This window comes from Pleurodeles waltl, chromosome 7 (assembly GCF_031143425.1).
Source record: "Pleurodeles waltl isolate 20211129_DDA chromosome 7, aPleWal1.hap1.20221129, whole genome shotgun sequence".
In the NCBI taxonomy this organism is placed as follows: Eukaryota; Metazoa; Chordata; class Amphibia; order Caudata; family Salamandridae; genus Pleurodeles; species Pleurodeles waltl.
The window spans coordinates 540,603,315-540,628,367 of record NC_090446.1 but is presented as its reverse complement, the minus strand read 5'-3'; the positions used below and the strand labels follow the sequence as shown (position 1 = coordinate 540,628,367).

The window sequence follows — 25,053 nt, the reverse complement described above, 5'->3', positions numbered from 1 at the left end:
TTATAGATTTATTCTTTAAAAGCTCTGCCGATTAGAAATTGGCAACAAGGACAAATGTAACAGTAATCCGTTCTTGCTTCCTTAATTGGCCACAAAGGGGCTGCGTTTTGGTTTAAGTAACCTGCTGGAGAGATCTCTGTGTGCTCATGAATTTTCTGAAATATTTGTTTTGCCTAGTCACAGCAGTGGCGTAACAAAGGCCCCTGCAGCCCCCACTGTGCCCCCTCAGCACAGCACACTGGGTACAGGCGGCAAGCCCCTGACTGGTTCCACTGGGGAGGGGGGGGGCCTCTAGGTACTTTGCAAGGAGACCTCCTCAAGTTTTATTATGCCACTGAGTCACAGTTTCAGAGTTTCAACTCCTCGAATAGTATAGAGGGTTATTATACCTGCTTCAAAATACATTGTGTAACGTGCAGATCACAGATATGCTTTTCTTGGTTAGGTTAGTGGGCTACTGCTTTTGACAAAGAGATCCTTTTGATACCTGCAGTTCATAAACTGCAATACTAATATAGCATGCTCAGCTGTACACTGGCATCAAGGAGCTGCATGCAAATTGTATGGTGTGGATTTAGAATCTTATTTGTATGTTCAATCTGTTGTTTTTCTAAGTTTGGTAAAAAGGGTTCATTTGGGTTGTAATGTGTGCATGTGATATATTGTGCTCTAACACTGGGATGAGTAGCCTTATAAAAGAATTAAACAAAAATAAATCAGAAAGTGCCACTAATTACCCATAGAGACAGATATACCTGGCATTCCTACAGTACATGAATCTCTTATATACGGGGTTTGAACAAAGTACAAATCCTGCCTCTAAATCGTAGTTTCTCATGTTTTTCTTTCTTAAGTTTTTTGTGAAAGGATATTAAGCTGTGCGGTTTTGATTCTCGCGATTGTATTATCATCTATGTTTTAAGCTCCAAATGATACCTGAACAAAAGGAGGGCTGATGGTTCTTTAAATCAGCCCTTTGTTTTGGGCCAAGCTGGAAGTGAAAGTAGGAAAGCCCCTTCATCACTGCCTGCAGATTGCTCCAATAGGAAAGCTGACAACATGCAAGCAAGCACATTTGAATGTCTTCCAGTGTTCTCAAATTACACTGGGACAAATTCAACATATTTCACCAGCTTCAACCTGATCCCAGTATAGTAATACCAACTCAATCTGGAATCCGGCTGGATCCCTCTCATTTGCAGCACTGCATGTAATGTTTCTTTCTAATGCACCAGGGTTATGGAGAGGGCACTTTAGAGGTGGCTTACTAATCAATGGAGCAGCCAGTGCGTTGGCCTCTGGTCCTAATGGTTGAAGACACCCTGCTTCATCAGCTGCTTGAAATCTCCGGAATCAGCACCACAGAGCACATAAGGTGTTACTTTGCCAGAATTCAGCAGCTGCACTGCTATTCACTTCCTGCTAATTCAGAGTCCTTCAACCAGCAGTTACACTATGATTCCCAGGCAGGGTGTATTGAGGTGTAACACCGCACTCCACCTTGTTACGTTTCATGACTGATGGCCTGGAAGAGATGTTAATCCCTTGCCGAAATTTGGTGCTCCATGCTGAGCCTGTTTCTCGATAAAGCATTCTAAATGACAATTTGAGCACAAAGAACACATTTGGTTTTACAAAAGTGACAGAAAAGTATTGTTTTTAACTTTTTTATTGGAACTTCAGAAAATGAGAAAAACACAGTATTACATAGTTGGATACTTGACATTGAATGGATCATGTATGCAACCAAATATCCTGTGTGCCTAATTTTCCTCCCTTTCTTCCTGGTATTGAATCGACTCAACTTGCAAAGTCGGAGTAGTTCCTTCAGTGTCCGTTGCTTGCCCCCTACCCACGCTGCCTAAATGTTAGTGTATTTATTGAGGTAGACCCTGCCCTCATATAACTTGTTTTCCCTGAGCATGCACCAGTCCATGTCATTCCTCCACTTCTACTGTGTGGGAGTTACCTCTACCCCGCATTTGTGGGCAATATAGCATTTTGTTACCACCAGACCCAGTGCAATTCAGCTTTTTTGGTGCATTGTGGTCACTTCCTCACCCACTATGTTAAGCAGAGTTCATTTTCGTGGGCTCGCTATGTCAGTCCCCAACATGTGTTACATGCAACCCAGAAATGACTGCCATTATGTTTGTTTTGCTAGGCATTCCCAGATGACATGATAGAAGGATCCCACTGTTTCACAACTGTGCAAGCACATCTCATTAGTTGTTCTTGCCATTGTTTGCAGGGTTGATCTTGAATAATATGCCCTATGTGGTATGCAGAGTTGTATCAGGCGGAACCTTGCCCTTATTACCACAAGCGTGGACCCTGTAGTGGAGCCTGGTCATTTTAGCAGGGAGAGGGCGGGCAGGCCACATACATACACATATACACACACTCACACCCATGCATTCACAAATGTGAAGGCACACACCCATTCACACCTCTCACAACAAATTCATACATAAATGCATGCACACACCAAACATTAAAAATCTAAAACTTACCTACTCTGCAGCTCCCAGAGAGGAAAGCCTTAGAGGTCACAGAAATGTTCGGACTGCGGTCTTCCTTCATTGGCTGACCTTAGGGCAGCCAATGGGGGAAGGCAACAGTCACTCACGCATCAAAGAGTAGGATGGGGTCTGTGAGACTGCTGACCCCACCCCACTCTTTGAAGAGTTGTCGTTGGTTGACCTTTGGCCCTCGCCACTTCAGGGCTTGAAACTGAAGCCCTTAGGTCCAAGGCTATCAGTGATGCTCCTCCTCTTCATAAAGGGGAGGGCTTTGAGGCACTTTTCTGACTGCTTGACCTGAACAAGAAGAGTGTCTGTCAGACTGGCCTTTGCTCAGTCTGACAGGCACTCTTCTTATCTGGAAAAAGATGAGGGGGAGTGACCCCTCCACTGGTATCACGGGCTGCAGCTGGAACCTTGTAGTGCCTCCTCCCATTCTCTATCCTCAGACGATCCCAGGTTGGCCTCTTAGGCATCCCTAAGCTTGTGAAGATGCTCCAGGGAGTTGTTTACTATTTTCCAGTATAGAAAAAGATAGCCCCCTTTTTCAGGGGCCTTGCCAGCACTCCCTCCTCTAGAAGGGTGGAATCTAATATCTCCGTCCTTGAGGTGATGTGCAATAGTAGTGCATTTCTGACCTGAAGATAGTGGAAGGTTTCGCCCTCAGCCAGGCAGATGCCCCTCTGCTGTTTCTCCATGGGGACCGCTGTGCCCCCCCCAAAAGTCACCCAATTTCAAGATTCCAGTCATGTCCCAACGGGAAAGTCCTTTGAGCCTTCCCTTGGCCAGTAGTTGCTAATTGTCCCAGAGTGGTGTTTATACTTTAAGTTTCTCTTTCAGACAGAGAAGTCTTAAACCTTAAAGGTTTTTTTTCAGATTTTGTCAGACACAAATTGATTTATATAAATCAATTGATCAGTTACTCAGGGTGCAAAGCTCAGTTAAAGTGCAGAATCAATTACATTTCAGGCCAGTAAATTAAAGTATAACATGGAAAAGCAATCTGGCATGGATTTGCCTCTAAAGGTCAGTAAGTCTCTCTCACATCCAAAAAACAGCACACTTTTATAGGTTCAGAACAAAGGACTTCATACATTCACTACATTTCTACATTGATCCCACAAATTAGACTAGTCATAAATAAGTGGAGTGAAACAATTGCAGGAAAATGCATTTGGGAAATCTCTCCCAATTATACAACCTGGAGCTTCTTACAGAATGCTACCTGTGTTTACAGCAAAAAAATATTACCTATGTGTGATTCTGCCAAATATCTAGGTGCAACCTTGAACAAGACCAGTTGTACTAAAGAAACATGTTAATATTCTTCTGAAGATCATTGTCTTGCTTGTAAAAAGTATATTCAAGTATAATTCTACAAAGGAATGAAAATAGTTTATCTCTGAAGTGCAGGACATTGACAACAAACTTAACAAACAATATGGAGTATGAGGCATAACATTTCAATGTTAGCCAGAGTTTGACTTTCATTTATGCAGTGTATTGAATTTCAGAAAAACAAAGCCATCAACCTCACCACTGATGATTCACTAGAATCATCACAGTTTGCCCTTGTAAACAGATTTTACCAACTAAAAGTCATCAGCTTTGAACTTGTTCATCTAGATTCTTCCAAATCCATTATCTTCTCATAAACCCAACTCTGGATCTCCTCTAGTTCAATGTCACTACGCTTCTATTTTCTTCCATTTGTTGATTACAGCTTCTTTTGCCTACAATTTGTTCCACCATTTCAAGAAATACATGCATAACCTTTAAGGAAGAGAAGAACACTTGCAGCTCCATTTAAGATTAGTAGCATGGGCATTAGTATTAGTTTAAGGATACACTTCTGAGCCACACACCTAGATTTGAAATTTATTTTCAATTGAAATAGCTAAAGAAGCTATTCCTTCCTATGTACCTGTCTCTTCTAGTTCCTTTAGTTCATGAGTGGTACTTTAGGAATAAAAGCATGGCATTGCCTTAGTGAAGCACTTTAGAAACTCCACCCTCCTTTGTGAGTATTATGTCTAATTTTTTATTATCAGCTCACATAGCAAACAATTCCTTGTCAATAGTAAGCAGATCCACTAAAGTAGGCAGTCTTTAAACCCTCACATCATTTAAAAATACTCTAACAGAAGGCATTAAAGCACTGAAAATATCTCCCAGTATCTGTTCAAAGCTATGCTTCTATTTAGGTTATCTTTATGGAATATCCTTGAAAAGACTAAAGGTGCATAGCAACTTCTCACCCAATTATGCAGCAAATCAAAATAAGCAGATTTGCCAGAAACATAATATATTCCCTCTATGCTAGTTTTTGTCCAGTTAGTACTGGGTCCTTTACCAAATAATTCAGCGCCCAGCCTCTCCAACCTACCATTTCTGTGGTCTTCTTCCCTTCCTTTTCACAAATGATACACAGTTTCCCTCTCTTTGCCAAATTCAACTTCAACTTGGACTATATTTCTTTATGTTTAACCTTTTCTTCCCATTGCTTTGACTCACCCTAATGTTTCTTCCTTTGAACCTCCCCTCTCCTTCCATATTTCTCATTAAGTTCATATATAAAACACCTTTCAGCCAGGTTAATTTTGTATGAAAGCTGACTTGCAGATAAGTTAGTTGTGTTAGATTGCTTAAAAGGCTAGAAATATTTTACCATGTGTTTCCTTTTACTCACCCTTCCTTAATCCTTTGAGAATCTAGAAATAGGTGAGTCATCCTCATGCAGTAGTTTGAAGAGTTTGTAACAGGTACTTTCAATAAATTCACTGTCAGAATAAAACAGCTTAATTGTATCTTGGTGACATTACATATAAAAGCTTAAGTCAAAGGAAGATGAAAGTAGACGGATCCCTCTGCTGCAGAGGTAGGGAAATAAGAGCAAACATAGCAATTTTCTACATGCATGAGCCTTAGGTAATTAGCTACCATTATATATAAATACTATAATCAAAAATATTTTCAGAATTTGGTAACAATTTTCCTTCTGTTTTTGTTTTGATTTTTTTAGTAGGGTCGGATTTACTTTACCATTCGGTGAGGCATATCCATCTAGAGGATAAAGGTCTGACAAGCCAATTTCAGTGATTACAATGGCAAACGCCTAAACCATCAAGACAATTTTGCATTACACCTGTACCTTAAACATCATGATAATATCTTTACAATTCAAGGCAGTTAAAGAAAAACATGCACTTTAATACCCTCAACGTTATGTGTCAATTCAGTTCTTTTATTTTGTTAGTTTAGTCCACATTCTTCACTGCAGTCTCTACCCTATCTCAATATCTAAAGTGATCATTGTCTTGTTCAGCTTGAGATCTGTGGCCTTTTGACCCCTCTAATCATTGGCTTTTTCTATAACAGTGTCAGAAATCATCTCTCCTTTCAGTGAGGTTTTGCAAGATCAAAAATCATTTGCCAACATTCTTTATTCTTGACTATCATCTCTGTATTTCATAGACGTTCGTCAACATCAGTTTGAAAGTAATCTAGTGTAACTCTTCACGAAGTAGCCCGAGTCAGGGCCTGAGTACTTTTGTTTTCAGTTTTTTCAATCTTCTTGATCTTTTGATTTCTGGCTGCTCAAAGTTGATGTCAGTAAGCTGTACCTATTCTGTATCTACTTGTTCTAATGGCTCTCTTTCCTCTCTAATAGTGTCTGGTCTCCTTGATTTTGTCAGTATTCTCATTTTCTGGTTGTCATTCTTTGGTCATTCGTCTTCATGATGCACTCTTTCTTTTCAATTCCGGTTCATGAAACACATTTTCACCTTCTGAGTCTGACCTTTTCCCTGCTGCTCCTCCTGTGTCATCTTCAACTTGCTATACACAGGTTCCTACATGATTTCTCTTTGTTCTCCAGGACACACCAGGGACTCTGTTGATGCAGAGTCTCAGTCCTGATCTCTGTGTTTCTCTCTGGGCTGGAGACCCTGATGCTTCATTTGATCTCCACTCTAGCTGTTGTTCAGGCAAGTGGTGCTGCAGACTCTCAGGTAGGACCTCTTCTCCTAGTTCCGCTGGCGCCGCAGAAAATTCAAATCAAGCTGAACTTAGAAAATCAATGGATGCTATGCCTACTTCTTCTGCTCATCTCACTCTCTTTGTGTGCAAGCCGTGGATCCAGTTTGTTAAGTCTGTATATTTCACTGCAGTTTTGGTCACAAGGATTACTTGATGAGGTCTTCTCCAGTGCTCTTCCAGGCAAGACTTGCAAGCATGCTTTTTCTCAAGAATCCATTCACCTGGTTTCAGGTAGTGACATGCTTCAGACCTTTCAGCTGGAGTCACTAAGTCAACCTGATGAAAGACAGAATGCACCATATCAGTCAGTCCTTTGTAATAGTCGAGACGTTTGTCATTTTTAATATTTACAAGTGCAGCTGCAGGAATAGAAGGGATAGTCATAGCTCTCCCCTTCAGTATTTCATGAGAGGAAAGTCTTGTTCTTTTACGGGGTGCTCCGGATGCTCATAAGTACCAGCATAAGAGCATCTGGCCATTAAAGGAATGTGGAGGTGCATGCTTTTGCTGACTTGGCTTTAATCGTCCCATTGACACTCTCTACCACTGTTGATTCTTCTGGCCTATACCTGCAGTGAAATTCCTGATCAGTGTATGAGGCTGTGCATAACAGCTGCATTATCTCACCTTTAAAGTGACTGCCTTGATCTGATTCATGTTAAAAAGGTATGCCAAACTTCGAGATCAAGTCCCTCCATGGTAGCTTGGCCATGGTCAGACTATCACATGGCCTAGTTGGGTACACCTCCACCCACCTTGAGAACAAACAAACAATAGCCAAGTTATACCACAGCTGGTAACAGTGGGGCATCTCCAACGAGTCAATTTGAAGACAATTGAATAGACCATTTGACTTTCCTAAGTGACTCATGGTCACAATGGTTTACAATCATTTGACCCTCATATGTCTCCAGCATCTTTCACACAACCTGCCATTTCCATTTTTATTTCTAAATTTCAGTCAGCTCACTCAAAAGCTCTCAAAGCTCGCTAAACGTTTGTACAGTGTTTAACAATATGTTTGGGACACTTTTGTTTTCATCATTGTATGGTTTATCCAAATGAAATGTGCTGGATTCAAGAGAGCAGTACATGGCAATCTCACCTGCATATTTTTTTCGGTGGTGACAAAATCATCGCCACTCTTGCGGGCTGCACACTCCATGACTGCTATTTCCCTGAGTAACAGGAGTGCATTTTGCAGGTTCATCATGTACAGGCTGTTACTTATAGAGAAACCAAAGGACATCAAGAAATCTATCCGATACCACAGCTGCCTGAGGAAATGCATCACTCTGAATCGATACTGGCAGGTGGATATAATTGGTAACCCTCAGTCCGTCCGATGCACAACATTCCCATCTCAGACACAATCAGCTTGGCTACTTGGGCTGAGGTTACATTACACAAGTAGGATGCTTTCACGCCATTTGTGGTGCTAACGGCATATGATGCTCTCTAACTACAGCATCTGTCTCTCAGAAAGGGCCCTCTATAAATAATGTGTGACTAGTCTCTGCTTAGTGCATAACCCTGTGACATCAACACAACTATGATCAAACTCATACTCTCCAGAGTCATTTTCAGGATGAGGCAAAAGGTCAGATGGGTTCACTGTCCCAACGTCTTAATGAAACATTCTCAGCAGCCAAAACCACCCGTTCAAATGTAGTAAGAAGGCTACTCATTTTGTGTCGAGATTGAGTTGAGTTGAGTTGAGTCAAAAAGAATTCATTTGAATGCAGGACCATGCTGATGAGTGGGTGACTCATCACAATACCCTCACTCTGCAGTATGCTTGAACTAACAGCAGCAACCACTTTCAGTCTACAAGAAAGTGCAGCAGCCACTGGTTTAAGCATAGCACTTTGCTTCCCCATGAATACATGCCAACACAGAAAGTATTCACCCATCATATTTGTGACAGTGCAAAGTGTACGCCTTGTTGCAGTCTGGCATTCCAACGGTGGGCGCCCTGCAAAGTAAATTTCTGATCTCTAGGAAGACTTCCAGGCATTCTTTTTCAAATGGTACCGGGTCACTGGTGTTGTTGTGCATGAGCCTCTGTAGAGGTTTCACCACTAGGGAAACGATGAGACTCCACTGGCAACAGTAGTCTACCACCCCCAAAAACATCCCACCTCCCTCTGTATTGCACAGCACTTCATTTTCAAGTCTGTGGAGATGTGCTCCTGAGACACTCTCCTTGCTCCTTTCTCCATTAGGTATCCTAGATGACAGACTTCCTTCTGACGATACTGCAATTTATTGGGGGAAACTTTGTGCCCATTCTCAGTGAGATGGTTGAGCAGGGTAATCATTTCCTGTCTACAAGCCTTTCTGGTCACGTGCCACAAGCAGATCATTGATGTACTCTACGAAACTTCAAGGAAAATTTATTGTCTCTAGATTTTTCTTCAGTATTTAGTTAAAGAATGAGGGGCCTTCTGTATGCCCTTGAATAGCTCTACACCACCACCACACAAGAGTCTTATCTTGGAATCTGAATGTGAACATTTATTGGCTATCCTCATGGAGAGGATTGGAAAACAATTCCTGACCAAATCAGCTGAGTATCTGGAGGAATTTGGAAAAGGATTATGGCAAAGTTCGCTACCACTGGATGGCATGGAATTACATTTTTTTGTTTTTGTTTTTCTCAGGTCCTGCAATATCCTCCTTTTTTATTTCATTCCTGGAGGGCTATTATCAGAGTGTTTCCTGGATTACTGATGACTTTCTTTAAAATGCTCTGTTCTAGGATGCTTTCAATGATTGGCGTTATGCTAGCTATTACTTATAGTGTGATTTGTAATGGGGTGTCTGTGGAAAGACTGCATATTGCCTCAATGTGATTTTTTTATATACCTTTTTATTTGAATTTTGATTTCACATAAAAGTTGGCAAACAAATAAACATTTGCATTGATACCTGCTCATTCCCTCCCAACCTCCTTCCCCTTTAGCCTTGACACGGTATATTATAGACATACATGGTTCAATATGGTGAGTCCTTATATTTTCTGGGTATAGAGTCTGTGTGGTTTAGCACCATCTTGTCTATCCTCTGATCCCAGCTTCCCATCTCAGGATCTCTGCTTTTCTAACTCTCAGGCCCTGATTTACAGTTTTTGGTGCAAAACTGCACTAACGCAGGTTTGCACCAAAAAGTTTAGCACTGGCTTGCACCATTTCTGTGCCCCAGCCGGGCACCATATTTATGGAATGGTGCAAGCCGGTGCAAAGGGTAGGCTAGTGTAAAAAAAAAATTATGTTAGTCAGGTGGGGCTGGCGGTATGGAAGAAGGGGGTTTTGCACCAAAAAATTACGTTAGGCAGGTTAGAGTAAAAAAAATGACTCTAACCTGCCTAGAGTCATTTTCTGTTGCAAAACCATCTATACCACATGACTCCTGTCTTAAAAAAGACAGGAGTCATGCCCACCGCCCAAATGGCCAGCAGAGGGGACCAGGGTCCCCTGGGCATGGCCATTTCACCCCGTGCCATGTATGGGGGCCCATTTCAGGGCCCACTATGGAACTTTAAAAAATAAAATACTTACCTGTACTTACCTGGGATGGGGTCTCCCATCCTCCGCTGTCCCTCTGGTGTAGGTGGGGGTGTCCCTGGGGCCTGGGGAGGGCACCTGTGGGCTTATTCCATGGTGTTCCACCATGGAAATAGGCCTACAGGCCCCTTAACGCCTGCCCTGACCCAGACATTAAAAAATGGGGCAAAGCTAGCTTTGCCCCATTTTTTGACCCCTCCTCCTTCCCGTGCACCATTTTTGCATGGGATTATAAATATGGCGTTAAGGCCATAGAGTCATTTTTTGCACGGGAACGCCTACCTTGCATCTCATTAAGGCAAGGTAGGTTTCCACTTCCACAAAGTGACTTTAACTCCGTAAATGTGGTGCTAAACGGGTCTAGCGCGAAAGTATAAATATGGAGTTAGTTTTTCACCGAATTAGAGTATAAAAAAATGACGCTAAATTGGTGCAAACAGAGTATAAAGATGCCCCTCAGTGTCCTATCCTCTTCATATTTTTTAAAACTTTCTTAGTCATACGCTTCCCTCGAATGTCAATTTTTTCGTGACATATAATGCATTAATTTCCCTTTTCCAGTCTTGCAGATGTGTGGTTGTAGTGCCCCCCCATTTCTGGGCAATTTCAGTAGAAAGCCTAGGTTGACCAGCAGTTTCTTATATGATGTAATGTCTGAATTGTCACCATATTCCTAGTAGCACTAATGGTGCATATCCATCAATATGTGTTCCATTGGTATCTTCTTCTTCTGGCTTACTTTTAACCACCTCCAAGAATGTTTGGAGTTTGGGGCAGTCCCATAGTGTATGGAGAAAGGTATCCTTCTGGCCTCATGTGCAGAGGCATGAACATCCCGGCTCTGCTTATTCTATGTATAAGTACCCTTGTATAGTATACTGTATGCAGTATTTTCAGTTAAAACAGGCGAAAGTGTGCCTTTATCACTTCTTCTCTTGGGAATTGTAGTGCCTTCTGCCTGTGGTCGTTGTCTAGCTCTCCTACCCTGGAAGGCAAGTGTGACCGCAGTCGGTCTAATTCACCCTTTGTGTTTCTCATCAATGTACCATATGTGACGGAGATTGCATTGGTGGTCATGTGGCCATCTAGCAATCTTCATCCCAAGGGAGACTCCTCTTTAGTTTTCAACATGCTGTGAGATCCTTGCTTGTAGCACATGGTGTAGTTGGAGGTATTTTTATAAATATTTGTATGGTTGCCGTTTCATGTTCAGCCCTTAGGTGCACAAAAGTTAGAGTACTGTTTGCATTCCACTTATCCTCTAGTGTGGACAGGCCAATATTTTTGAAGTGTGGTAGTATTGTCAGCGTGTCCAGTTTAGGACCCAACCATAGTGGGATTTTCTCTCAAACAAGAGGGGCTGGATTATTCTCGTAATTTATACTCTTTTCCTTTGATATCCACAGCCACAGGTATTTGAAGTGGTGCGTTGCGATCTTGAATGGCATGAGGAGGTGTCCGTTTGTCACCCAGCTATCCATCAGGAATACCAGGGATTTCTTCCAGTTTATTCCTAGTCCTGAATATTTTTTGTAGATTGCAAAGATCTCACCTGTTCTCACTAGGGTCTGCTAGTTACAATAGGATATCATCAGCATTTAGGTATATCCATTCTTCCCATACAGTATACCATCACCAGCCCCAGATCTGGTCATCTTTCCTGTATCCATTCGGTCAAGGACTCTATCACTGGGGCAAATTGTATCGGTGACTTTGGGAAACTTTGATTTGTGGGGAATTTCTGAGAAAGGATACCATTCACTTTGAGTCACGCTATAGGGATTCTGTAGAGCAGTTTAACCATTTCAGAAATTTAGGGCAGAACCATCCCATTCTTCTCCAAATTTTGAATTTTCCACTAAAAGAAAAACCTTCTTGGCATCTACAGAGACTAGTGCCAATGGTACTTTCATTCCCCTCATGGTGACAATGTTATGTTGAAATGAGCATCTTGCACCATATTAAAGTCTCCTCCTAAGTTAGTTGTGGCTTGTAGCAGTTCAGCAAGTATTCAGCCAAGGCATTGCATTGTATCCGTTTGTAGCCCTGGTGGGACATAGATATTGATGAGTGCCAGCACTTCCCCTTCCCAGTCTCCCTACACTGCTGTGCACTTCCCTAAATCATCTGTATGTATCCTAGACACATGAAAGGACGCTGCTTTCTTCACCAGCATTGTCACTCCTCTGGAGCCCTTGGTGTATCCAGAGTGGCTCACTATTGCACATTTCCCCCTGCCCAATACACTGCAGTTGGTATTTTTCAATGTGTGTTTCCAGAACAACGCTACATCTGCTGCGTATCTTGTCAATGCTTTAGCCACCAGTACTCTTTTAATTTTGCTCTCCAGTCATTAACAGTCCATATCAACAGCTTAAGAGCATGTACTGCCTCCATCTTTGTTCCTGTCTCACTCTCTACATTTCCGGCCCCACCAGGGTCATGTCTTTCCCTCATGAACTCCGTGCATCTTAGTATCATTGCCAACTTTCAAACAGTTTCCTAACTGTCCCCACTTACTGTGCTGCGGTCTTCTGAATGATCGCCACCCCAATTCATGGTATGTTCTTCACCCATTTGAACTAAGGATCTGAAGTATTAACATTAGAAAGGTGTATTCTACAGCTTCATTGTGCGGCGTGTGACCCTCAGAGATTTCACTTGTGATGTTGCAACCCATTTTGGTGGTGCCCAGCAGATGTGTGGAAGTCTTAGGGCCCCTATCAAGGTCTTTAGCTTTGGCCATCTTGTCTCAGATGATCTCCTCGGATGTCACTGGGGTGACCCTAGGCAGAGTAGTTTCTTTGTATTGTCCCTCTCACTCTGAGTTCTCCTTTCCGGATTCCTTGATTTCTCTCTCCAGGGTTGGCTGTTTCTAAGGTGGGGTCCAGCTGGATCACTGCCCCTCTACTTTTGCCTGTTTATTTATGGTCTGATCCTCGGAAAGAGCTGCGGTTGCGCGCCTCAGTGCTCTGCTGTGCCTCTTTCACTCTTGCCACCTTGTTTCACCTGTAGTCTCCCTGTCTTCGGGTGGTAGGTATTTCTGTCTCTCTGGCCATTCCCATACCTCCACCACTGTTGTAATTAAATGGAAAATTTTCTGGATGATTGTCCATAGTTTTGTAGGGAAGAGCAGGGCATATCTGAGTTCCAAATTTCTCATGTGCTGTTTGACCCTTATAAAGGCTTCTTGCTGTTGCTGCACTGTTGCTGTATAGTTTAAATAGATGTTGATATTCTCCCCTTCTATGTGCCTGGGCCCCTCCATTTGTACTGTTTACAAAATGGCATCTCTGTCTCGGAGGTTTAACAATCTGACAAGTATTGCTCGTGGTGGTGCCACTGGGTGCTGGTGGCCTGCCAAGAACCCTGTGAGCGTGTTCCACTGGAGACCATTTCGAAATCTCGCCCCCTAGTACCACTGAGGATAGCCAGTCCTCTATACATAATTCCATGCTGGGCCATTCCGGTCCCTCCGGAACCCCTACCAGTCAGACATTATTGTGGCAGGACCTTCCTTCCGCATCATTGACTTTTTCCACCAGTGTAGCCACCTCCCACTCTAGTACCAGCATGCAGGAGATGTGGTCATCACCGTAGGTCAGACTCAAGTCACATTTGATTTTGTATCTGACACTCTCTTCACTGGTTTCCTATGGTCACCCACAAGAGATTGACCTCCTGCATCACTGCATCAATTTTGTGTCCTAGTGTCGCTTTTGTGCCTTTTATGGCTGCAATGATGGCTGCTGTATGTGCCTTCAGATCTTGGTACATTGCAGTTTCCATCTGTTGGCTGTTTTTCCTCACCGGACGAGTTGGGCCTTCCATTTGGAGTGCTTTGGCCATTTTGCAGTGAACCATTTTTGGCAGCTGCACATGTCAGGCTTCTTTATTCCCTGTGGTGCCTGAGATTGGCGGGTTCCAAGTTTTAGGGGCTGCCCCAGTTGGGTGTTGCCACTTTGTTCCCGATGCTGAGTATTATCTAGTTCTATCTGGTCCTTGCCCCCCGACTGGGGGGGGGCCAGTCTTGGCCAGCACTACAACCTTCTCAGGTGTCTCTGTCGTGGCACCCTGGGCATGCACATCCCCAGCGTTTCAGTACATCCTCTTTTGTACTTTCGTGCATTCTGTCACAGTTCATCACCTTCTACTGTCTCCTTAGTGTCCCTCCTTTGACTGCTCACTTCTGGGGGAAAGGGAGAGGGGGTTGATCTGCCTCTCAGACTCTATCGTCCCTTCAGTTAAGCGGGGTTCTATTCCCCCCATCGTTCTTCACCTTGGTCTCGCAGCCCCATGGCCCTACGGCTGGAGCTCTCAGTGTTTCTCTGGGGCACGGCGGTTGCCCTCCCACCAGTGTCACGGGCTGAGCAATCAGGCACTCATCCAGTGGTGTCCAGTTTCTCAGTAGGACTCCCCATGGCCTGAGGTTGCCGTCTGCCTTACTTTGGTGTGCTGTGCAGCTCATGTATTGTGCGGCCTAAGCCACTTGTAATGTCACAGGAGGATCTCAGTGCCTTTTTACTCCAGTGCTTCTCAGACCCAAGGTATGGCTACTCTGGCGCCAATGGTGCACTAATGTCTCTCTGTGTTCTACCAACGCTTGATACACTGCATAAGCGGTGTAGCCTCCATCATTTTATTTCCCTCACCATGGTTTGCCATTTTATTCCATTGGCCACTGGCAGCACTGATATTTCCGGGTCCCCCTAGCCTTGTACCATCACTTTGGTATCTTTATGGGCTCAGTGAGATAAGGAAAAATGTTCTTATGGGCGATGGGGGCTGAAGTTTGCCAAATACCAGCCAACTCCATGCATCCTGACAACACCGCATCCTCAAAGTGATTTTTTAGGGTTTTGTGATTTTGATCAGCCCAGTTTCTTTCACTGTAAAATCCCTTCAGGTGTGCAGTAAATCACACAATTGCGTCTGCAAAGCAAACCCCTTCTCTGTATGTTCACAGGACTTGAATTGCAAATAAAAAACTGGGTGATTGCTTCTTACTGAATTTATTTTTACTGAGAATAGGGCTGAGACTTTGTTTGTGCACTGCTGATTTGTGATACCTACAAGTTGGATCTCTTTTCAGCAGTCGAGTGAGTAGCTCCAGTATCAATCAAAAAACTCACATCACCTTCTGCATATGGGTCACGCTGGGCTACCTCTAGAACTAAGCCAAACACGCAATCCCCGCATCCCCTCCCATGCACCATCATTGCGACTGATGAAATTCAATAGTACTCTCAAGCATCAGGGGGACCTGGGAAGTACTGAAGCTTACCCTCCATTCTGCATTTGCAGTTGTACTATTGGTGCTTGGGCACATTTAGCCGTAATGTATCTCTAGTTCTGCATTTGGGTGCAGGGGCCTTTCAAATCGTGGTTTCTATCTGCATCGCCCCCAGCCTGTGCTATGGCATTCTCTACGTGTGTATCAAATTGCACTGTCAGGCTTAAATCTACATTCGCTCTTTGAGTAGCCAGCTTTATTGCAGATGTGGCAAAGGGTAACAATTTTACCAACATTCCCTCTGCCTCTCCCCCATGGGACTATGTTCCCTCCTTGTGCATACTGAGTAGCGACTCCCTGCATATTTGCATTCACACCAAGAAAAGGATGAAGACTTGAATCCATTGGTACCAAACCTCTCTAACCCCCTTTTTGTGCCAGCTTTGTCTATGCAATCATGGATCTCTCCTTCAATTTTCTCCGCTTTGCTTCTTGTGTATCACTATAGTATTTTGCATGCTGGAGCATCTTATCAGGTGGCTTTGTTTGCCAACAAATCACATTCTGCTGTATCTGAGCGCTAATGTCTGGGTGCATACCAAGAACAAAAGTCGAGACAAAACAGCTCAAATTCTCAGCCAATCAGGCCTTCAATCCCACTGTGTTCCCTGTTTGCCTGCATAACCTCTCAAAGAAAGCATGTACTGATTCTTTCGGTTCCTGCGTCATTCTCAACATTTTGGACCAATTTACCTCTTTCTGTGGTACCTTCCTTTTCAAATGTGCAATCACAGCATCATATTTAGCCTTAACCAAAGGAGAAGGGGCAATTGTATTTGCTACTTTCTCAAGTTCTTGGGTGGGCCAATCCCTATGGCCCTGCAGCTGGAGCGCTCAGTGTTTCTCTGGGGCAGGGCGGTTGCCCTCCCACCAGTGTCACGGGCTGAGCAATCAGGCACTCATCCGGTGGTGTCCAGTTTCTCAGTAGGACTCCCCATGGCCTGAGGTTGCCTTCTGCCTTACTTTGGTGTGCTGTGCAGCTCATGTATTGCGCGGCCTAAGCCACTCGTAATGTCACAGGAGGATCTCAGCACCTTTTTACTCCAGTGCTTCTCAGACCCAAGGTATAGTCACTCTGGCGTCAATGGTGCACTGATGTCTCTCCGTGTTCTACAGACGCTCGATACACTGCATAAGCGTTGTGGTCAAATTTGTATTCATCAGGCAACACCCCTATGTGTCCTGTGAGTGTTCATGATGGAACATTTTTTGATCTTGAAAGAGTCCGTAAGATGATGATCTACGTTTTAGATCATGGTGAAGTGAATGCAGTTTTAGAATTTTGAGTTCGTGGTTACACACTGAAGAATAAAGACGCGTAATACAGAGCTTTGTGTGTGATGTATTATTTGGCAGGTGCCCAGGTTGGGGAGGACGCTACAACTGGCAATAAGATCTGGGACATGTAACCCAAAGATCAACAGTGCTCTCCCAGAGAGTTTGCTGTGGTTCAAGAAAACTGCGTGTGCATGCCACATATGCCTTTGTCGAAGTGCTGAATTGATGGTTGGCATATGTGGAGTAAAAGCACAACTTCAGCCAGTGTGAAGCATTTGATGTTAAAGAAAGCTTCACTGTGAAGTCTACTACACAATATTTAGCTACACACTGCACGGAATGATAACGCTAAAACACATTGCATGGAGTGATAACGTTAAAGGTGGCCACAACCAAATACAGAAAAAGTGCTAGCTGACAGAGTGGTTGATAATAAAGCATATTGCGGTTACACTTACCTGAGCCTCAAAAAGGAGAGCTTTACAACCTCAGCGAGGAGACCCAAGAAGAAGCACAGGGGTTGTGCTTACGGAGGTTTCCCATACTGGAAGATGCACACAACCAAAGCTGCTGGGTCATGTCTCAACACAACTCAATAAGTCTCCAGAAAGTAAAGGGCTCTTATGGAGACCAAGAAAGAGGTCACAGTTCTATAGACTGTTAAAAATGATCCAGAGGCCGGCACGTCACCATGCCTATGGGATGGTGTGCATACACCAAGTCACTAAGACCACCAGGTAGAGCTGAAGAGAGCTCCAGTTCCAGTGTCACCCAATCCTGTAAACAGTTACAATACTGCTGCCTTCCTAAAACCACTACCGCCCATCGACACTGCCAAAATGAAAAATACTGGCGATAGATGGACTGCTCGGATAGAGACATTTGATGATTTCATTGATGTGCTAGAAAAGACAGATAACAAAAAGATTATCAAATACTTCAAGAATCTTGCTGGTGGTGTAAAAAAAGTCACAAAGAAAATGCCACAAGCTGATGAAGTTGCGTACTGTCAAATTAATGAAGCCTTGAATCTCAAGTTCAATCAAGTGCCAAATGTAGATTATGAAAGGTGCATTTTCAGTAAAGAAAGACAAGTTGGTGGAACCATAGATGATTTTGTTGAGAGACTGCATACAGTTATAATAGACTGCAGATTCAATTAATTAAAAGCCAAAGAAGCAATATGTCCCAGATTATTGATAGATGCATGTCAGTTTGATTCAGGCAACAAATGCCGAGAGAAACTCTTTGACTGGAGCGAGACCTGAAGGCTAGCCAGAGCGGAAGAGCCTGCTGATAGACAAGCTGCTGACATGAAGACCAGAGGTGCCCAAAGTGAGTCAGTCATGAACATGAAAAGTAAGCAGAAACACGAAGCTGAAGGACCCAAGGTTATGTCTCCAGGGAAAAAGAAGTTGTGTTTCAGATGTGGGTTATCTTTTCCACACAAAGGTAAATGACCAGCCATTGGACAGGTATGCAAAGGTTGTGGTAAAAAGAACCATTTTGTAACTGTTTGCAAGGAAAAAGCAAGTGTGTCTCGGAGAGATGACAAAATGGCCGACCGAGCATTTCAGAAGCGGTGTTTGGTGTGCACCCACAGGCCAAGTGACACCATCAGTTGAGACAAAACTGCACCAAATGAAGTCGATCATAATCTAAATCATCGTCAAAAGGTTTTGCATTATCAAGTGAAAATGAAGAAGCTGAATGTGCAATGTCAATGTTTACCTAAGAGAACTGTGCACACGTTCGACTATCTGCATGTGAAGACAAATACCAGTCAAAGAAAAGTTGACATGAGAAAGCACCAAAGTCATTCAAACATTGTCCAAAGATTACACTAAAAATAAATGGTTGTACAATAGCTTTCACCTTTGGCAGTGGTGCTTCGATAAATATTATGCCTGAGGAGAAATATAATTAATTATCTCCACTATGATTGATGCCATTGAACAAAAATTTACCCATGGGCTGTATTGATGCCTTTAAAAAGTAAAGGGTCATTCGTAGCAACTGTGAAACACAAGAAGACAAGTGCCAATACACATATTTCAAGGTACAGTGTCAAGTGCCTGTCTACTCAGCTTCATCACAGCTGCTTACATGGGACTGATATCAGTGAACCACAATATAAATGCTCATCACAAAATAGTAAGTCTCTTCCCTTCCTTATTTCATGGGTTAGAAAAACTTAAGACAATGAAAGTACAATTGCACATCAATGAAGATGTTCGTCTTGCTGCTCAAAGACACAGGAGAATTGCACTTCACTTACAAGAAGCTGTTGAAAAGGAACTCGAATCATCATTTATGCATGATATCATTGAGTGTTCTACTGGTCCAGTGCCATGGGTTTCTCCCATTATGGAAGTGCCCAAAAAGGACAGTGAAGAAGCTGTACACATCTGCATGGATATGTGTCAAGCAAACAAGGCAATTGAAAGAGAATAGCATCCAGGTCTGCACATTCCTGACATGATAACACAATTGAATGGTGTGAAAGTCTCTCGCCTTGATTTAAATAAAGAATATCATCACTTGGAACATTGTAGGTAAATTAAACCCTTCTCTACACATATTGGTCTGTTTTGATACAAAAGACTAAGGGACAGATTTACAAGGCCCTAGCGCCTCCTTGGGCCACACTAGTGTAATTTTTTTTTAAAATGCTAATGTGGCCCAAGGAGGCAATTTTCGCCACACCATATTTACAAAGTGGGGCAATGCATGCATTGCACCATTTTGTGACCCCTTGTGTCACATTATGCCTGCGCCAGGCATAATGTATGCAAGGAGTGGCATTCCGGCGTTAGGAGGCCAACAAAACTGGCACAGTGAAATCTACAAGATTTCACTGCTCCATTTTTGGCGTCATTTTTAACACCTGCTCAAAGCAGGTCTTAATGCAACGCACCCATGTTAACTAATGGGCCTCTTTGCTTTGCTGCACTAGTGTCAAATGTTTTGACGCTAATGCAACAAAGTGCCACAATAGCATCAAAAATGTTGACGCTATTGGCCTAACGTGCGCCATGGTGAGCCATATTGTAAATACAGCTCACCCATGATGTGATTAGGTGGGGCTGGGGCAACGCAAGAAAACTGGCAAATCAGTGCTGATGTGCTAGTTTCTTGTAAATCTGCCTCTAAATGCCTGAATTAGATATTGATGGGGGGGTTACTCCATCACAAGAATGAAGGATATCTCATCCACCAAAATCTATATCCCATTATATCCAATGGGATTTATATATCGGCGGACGGGGTATCTTTTACCGTTGTGAAGGAGTAACCTGTCCGCCAATATCTAAATCAGGCCCTATGTTTTGGTGTGTCATTAGCTGTGAATGATTTCAGTTATAGCAATGACATACTGATTTTCAGAGCTACTCATAAGGAACACGACAAAGCTTTAAGGCAAGTGTACCATTTACTTGTTGTTGCAGGTTTCATCCTAACTGCTGAGAACTGTGAATTCAATAAGACAAAGCTAAAATACTTTGGCCATATCTTTTCTGATAGGGTCATGACACCCGATCCAGTTAACGTACAAGCGTTGTCAACTGCCAGTCCCCCACAAGATGTTTCCATGTTACGTTCCTTCCTTGGCATGGCCAGTTACTCTTCCAGATATATATGATACTTTGCCGCTGGGAGTGCTCCATTGAGAGAGTTAATGAAAAAGAATGTTTCATTCCACTAGTCACATGAATGCCAGAAAAGTTTTAAGAAAATTAAACAAGCTATTGAAAATGCTATTGAAATGGCATATTTTGACCAAAACGTTTTGATGACGCTAGTCCAGTCAGGTTAGGCCACATCCTTGCTCAACACAGTGGTCAGCTGAATGCTTGAAGACATATTGTGGCATATGCAAGAAAAGATTGGTCCCAGAATGAACGTGCTTATTCTCAACCTGAAAAAGAACGTTTAACAGTGGTGTGGGCTTGTGCACATTTCAAAGTGTACCTGTACAGAAAACCTTTCACGCTTGTAACAGATCATCCAGCATTGCTGACTATCTTTGGCAATCCAAAAGCCAAGATTTTTCTGCGCATTGAACTTTGGGGTCTACGAGTACAATTACACAAGTGTGCATTGTCCAGGAAAAGATCAAAACCCTGCCGACTACTTCTCAAGAGTGCCTATACAATGTCAAAGTACCCCATCTGAGGCCTACATAAACTTCATTGTGAAGTCAAACGCCCCAGCTGCCATTTCATTGGACCAAAATGCCACTGCCATGAGTCAAGATAGTGCCATGTTAAAATTAGAAGACATCATTACAAATCAGTCATGGAGTCAACATGCTCACCCTCTGATCAGTGGCAGCGAATATCAGAAATACAAAAATGTCAAAAAGGAACTGTCCATGACATGTGTGGGAATTATCTTGAGGGATTTAAGAATTGTCATTCCAGAGAGTATACGACATCAAGTGGTTAAAGTAAATCGTGGCCACTCAACAAGCCCTCGGAAATCGATGAATGAGTTGAAAAAGAGTCAAAGACCTGGCATCTATGTAACTGCCTGTCATCAAAAACTACTCAACTCCCCTTGAATATGTCAGAGTTGCCAAAGCATGCCTGGGAAAGGATTGCTGTTCACTTTTTCAGTACACTTGGCAATGTACATCACCTGATGCTGATTGTTATTTAAAGATCTTTTGTCCATCACTCAGGACAGAGTCAATGAGAGATTAGATGGCATCTTTACGACATAGGGCATTCCTACAATTTTTAAAATGGACAATGGCCCACCTTTTAATAGCAGAGAAGTCAGGGACTTCCTCAATCTGTTTATTGTGAAGCATCAAAAGAACACACCTCTTTGGTCACAGGTCAACTGTTTCATTGAACATTTCATGAGTACATTAAAGAAATCTGTTCAGTGTGCTGCATGAGAAGCTCAACCTCAAAAAAGTCTTGAATTCTACTTTAGGATCTTACCATTCAACTCCTCACTCGACCACGGGTGGAAGCCCTGCAACGCTGACGTTCGGGAGAGCCATAATGACCAAGTTACCTCAGTGGACCAACTCCAGATCCAGAACTGATACAAGCACGTACAGCAGACTTGAGTTGTAAACTAAAAATGAAGGCCCATGTCGCCAAACGGTGACATGCAAAGAACATTATCTTCACATAAAGAGATCAAGTGCTCACTCGTCTGATGCTCCTTTTGATAACAAGCCATTTCATGTTGTAACCAGCAAAGGGCACATGGTGACTGCCAAACACCCAGGAAAATCCATCACATGAGATTCCTCGCACTTCAAACATGTGGCTCCACGCTCGTTGGACACTAACGTCAATGTAAAGACTGGCTCAGAGAGAACAATTGGAGAATCCCAGACTGCCATTTGCTCCTGCAACACCGAAGCAGATCATGGACACTCTGATTACTGATTCCCAGTTTCCAAAAACACAATCCGGACGAGTCATCAAAGCACAAAGAAAGTTCATAGAAGAGGTATAATGTGTATATTTTGTAAAAAAAAAATGATTTTTTTCATGTAACAGAGGTGGAGATGTTGTGTCTTGTAAGTGTGTATGATTAAACGTTATTAGGATCCCGAAAGACTCAGAAGGTGATAACATAAGTGTTTGAATGTGGTGAAGTGAAAACATATTTAAAATGTGGAATTCATGGTTACACACTGAAGAATAAAGACTTGTAATACATAGCTCAATGTGTGGTGTATTCATTGGCAGGTACCTACTTGGGGAGGACACTACAATCTCCATCTTTCTATATACCTTGTGCACAGCTTTAGCAGCTTCTTTACCCATGTAGACCAAGTCACTTTCACTATAGTGTTTTAGAGAATCTATGCCCAGATTTTCCTTCACTATCTCCTCAAACCCAGTCTTCAACTGCAGAACATTAGTCTTTTGAAGGGTATTTACATTAGGCGGGAATGAAGAATGGCAGGCTTGCCAGAATATGGGGAGTGGATTGGATGATAGCATCAGGGGAACACATTGAACTGTTGGTGTATGGGTAACATTTTAAAATGTTTAGTATGAGGAACAATGACATCTACATATATCGGGGTGCATTTCCATCTGCAGCGAGACTTGTCACCGCTGCTTCCTCAGGAGATCTCTGGTGCTGTTGCCCTGTGGACAGAACTACATTATAAGAAGGTGATTATGACCTCAGTAAATTATCCAAACACTCATTGTCCTCATCACTTTCAATCCCTGTGTCAGTCTTTTGCTGTTTCTTAGTAGGGATTTCTCCTGGTCTGAAGTTTCACTCACTACCAAAGTAAAATCAATTTGAATCAAATCAAATCAGGAATTATAGAGCAAACTACTCACCCAAAGGGCCTCATGGCACTGAGGGGGTTTGTCCTCTGAACTTCAGTTGAAGAGCCAGGTTTTAAAGTTCTTCCTCAATTGAGGTAGCGATGGTGACTGCCTGAGGTGCCGGGGCAGGGGGTTCCAGGTCTTTGCCACGAGGTTGACGAAGGATCTTCAACCAGCCGAGGCCTTCCGTGTGCAGGGTACGGTGGCTACTTCTTGTCGAATGGAGCGGAGAGGTCTGGTGGGGGAGAAGAAGGTGATGCGGTGGTTTAGGTAGGCGGGTCCTAGGTCGGGGAGGGCCTTGTATGCGTGGACAAGAAGTTTGAAGTTAATTCTTTTCTCAGTAGGAAGCCAGTGGAGGTCTCTGATTGGAGATGTTTTTTGCGGCGGGGAATGTCTAGGATGAGTCTGGCGGAGGTTTTTTGGATGTGCTGTAGTTTCTTCAGGTTCTTCTGGGTGGTGCCAGCATAGAGGGCTTTGCCATAGTCAAGCCTGTTGGTAACCAGGGCATGGGTTATGGTTCTGCAGCAGTCCTTTGGGATCCATTTGTAGATCTTCCAGAGAAGTCGGAGTGTGTGAAAACAGGAGGATGCAACTGAGTTGACTTGGCGGGTCATGGTGAACGAAGAGTCCAGGATGAAGCAGAGGTTGGGTGCGTGGTTTGTTGGGGTGGGGGATGCCGAGGGTGGTTGGCCACCAGGAGTCATCCCAGGCTGATGTGGAGGGACCCAGGATGAGGATCTCGGTCTTGTCAGAGTTGAGCTTGAGGCAGCTGTCCTTCATCCAGGTGGCGACAGCTTCCATCCGGTTGTGGAAATTCTTCTTGGCAGTTGTGGGGTTTTCAGTCAGTGAGATGATCAGCTGGGTATCGTCGGTGTAGGAGACGATGTTCAGTCTGTGGTTCCTGACAATGGATGCGAGCAGGGCCTTGTAGATGTTGAAGAGTGTAGGACTTAGGGAGGAGCCCTGTGGAACTTCCCAGCTGATCTCCGTAGGTTCTGACAAGTAAGGCGGGAGTCTGATTCTCTGTGTTCTGCTGGACAGGAAGGAGCATATCCATTGTAGGGCCTCTCCGCGCATGCCAGCTGCGTGGAGTCTGGAGCAGAGGGTGAGCTGCAAGACCGCGTTGGAGGCAGACGATAGGTCCAGTAGGATGAGGGCTGCTGTATGGCCACGGTTGAGGAGTGAGCAGATGTCAGTCCAGTAAATTGTGAAAATGTTGTCAACTGTGATTTTGTTGCTGGTGGAAAAGATGGCGTCAAGTGTGTGTCCAGCGATGTGTGTTGACGAGGTGACCAGTTGTTTTAGTCCTATTGTGGCGAGGTTATCGAGCAGGGAAGCGGTGTTGGTGTTGTTGCCGTTGTCAATGCTGCCGAGGAGGAAGTAGTTTGAGGAGGCAAGAGCATGAGGAGAAATGATGTCGATGATGGCGCTGCTGAAGGCTAGTCGGGCCAGTTGGCTTGTAGATGAGGGTGCCACGGAAAGTAGACTTGGGTGTGGTGTGTATCTGTAAATCGAGGTGCTCCATGAGGGGGGAGTGTTCCTCTGCGCTGGTTGTCAGGCGGAGGCTGGATTTGTGTACGATGGCTAGGTCGCCGCCTGGGCGAGAAGGTGGGTCTTTGAGGAGCAGTTTGTAGTCACTCTGGATGCCGATGTTCGGTGCCGACACTGGGTTTGTCCATGTTTCGGTGAGGAAGGCTATGTCGGGCCGGTGGAGTCTAGTAGGTCCCAGAGTTCTACAGAGTGTTTGTGAGGGAGCAAATGTTGAGGAGGATAAAGCTGAGGTGTTCTGGGTTGGTGTACGTTGGCTCAGTGGTGGGAGGGTCCGGTACATGGCGTATGGTGAGGGTGCTGTAGCAGTAGAGGCAGGAGAAGGGTCCATGGGTGTGGTCTGGGTGATGTGAGATGGAAGGCAGCGGAGCGTGCTGTGTTCAGTGTGTGGAGGGTTTCCCCGTTGTAGCAATGGAAGGTCGGAGGACCAGGGTTCGTGTCGCTGGGGGTGGTGCAGGCATGGACAGGTGCAAACCGGTTTGACTTTGGCG

At 43.8% G+C, this 25,053-nt stretch overlaps 1 protein-coding gene across 4 annotated transcripts in view; it reads left to right on the top strand.

Moving 5' to 3' along the window:
- LOC138304315 (transmembrane protease serine 9-like) overlaps window positions 1–25,053 on the top strand; it is a 1,357,906-nt gene that overhangs the window by 202,778 nt on the left and 1,130,075 nt on the right. The window lies entirely within an intron of this gene.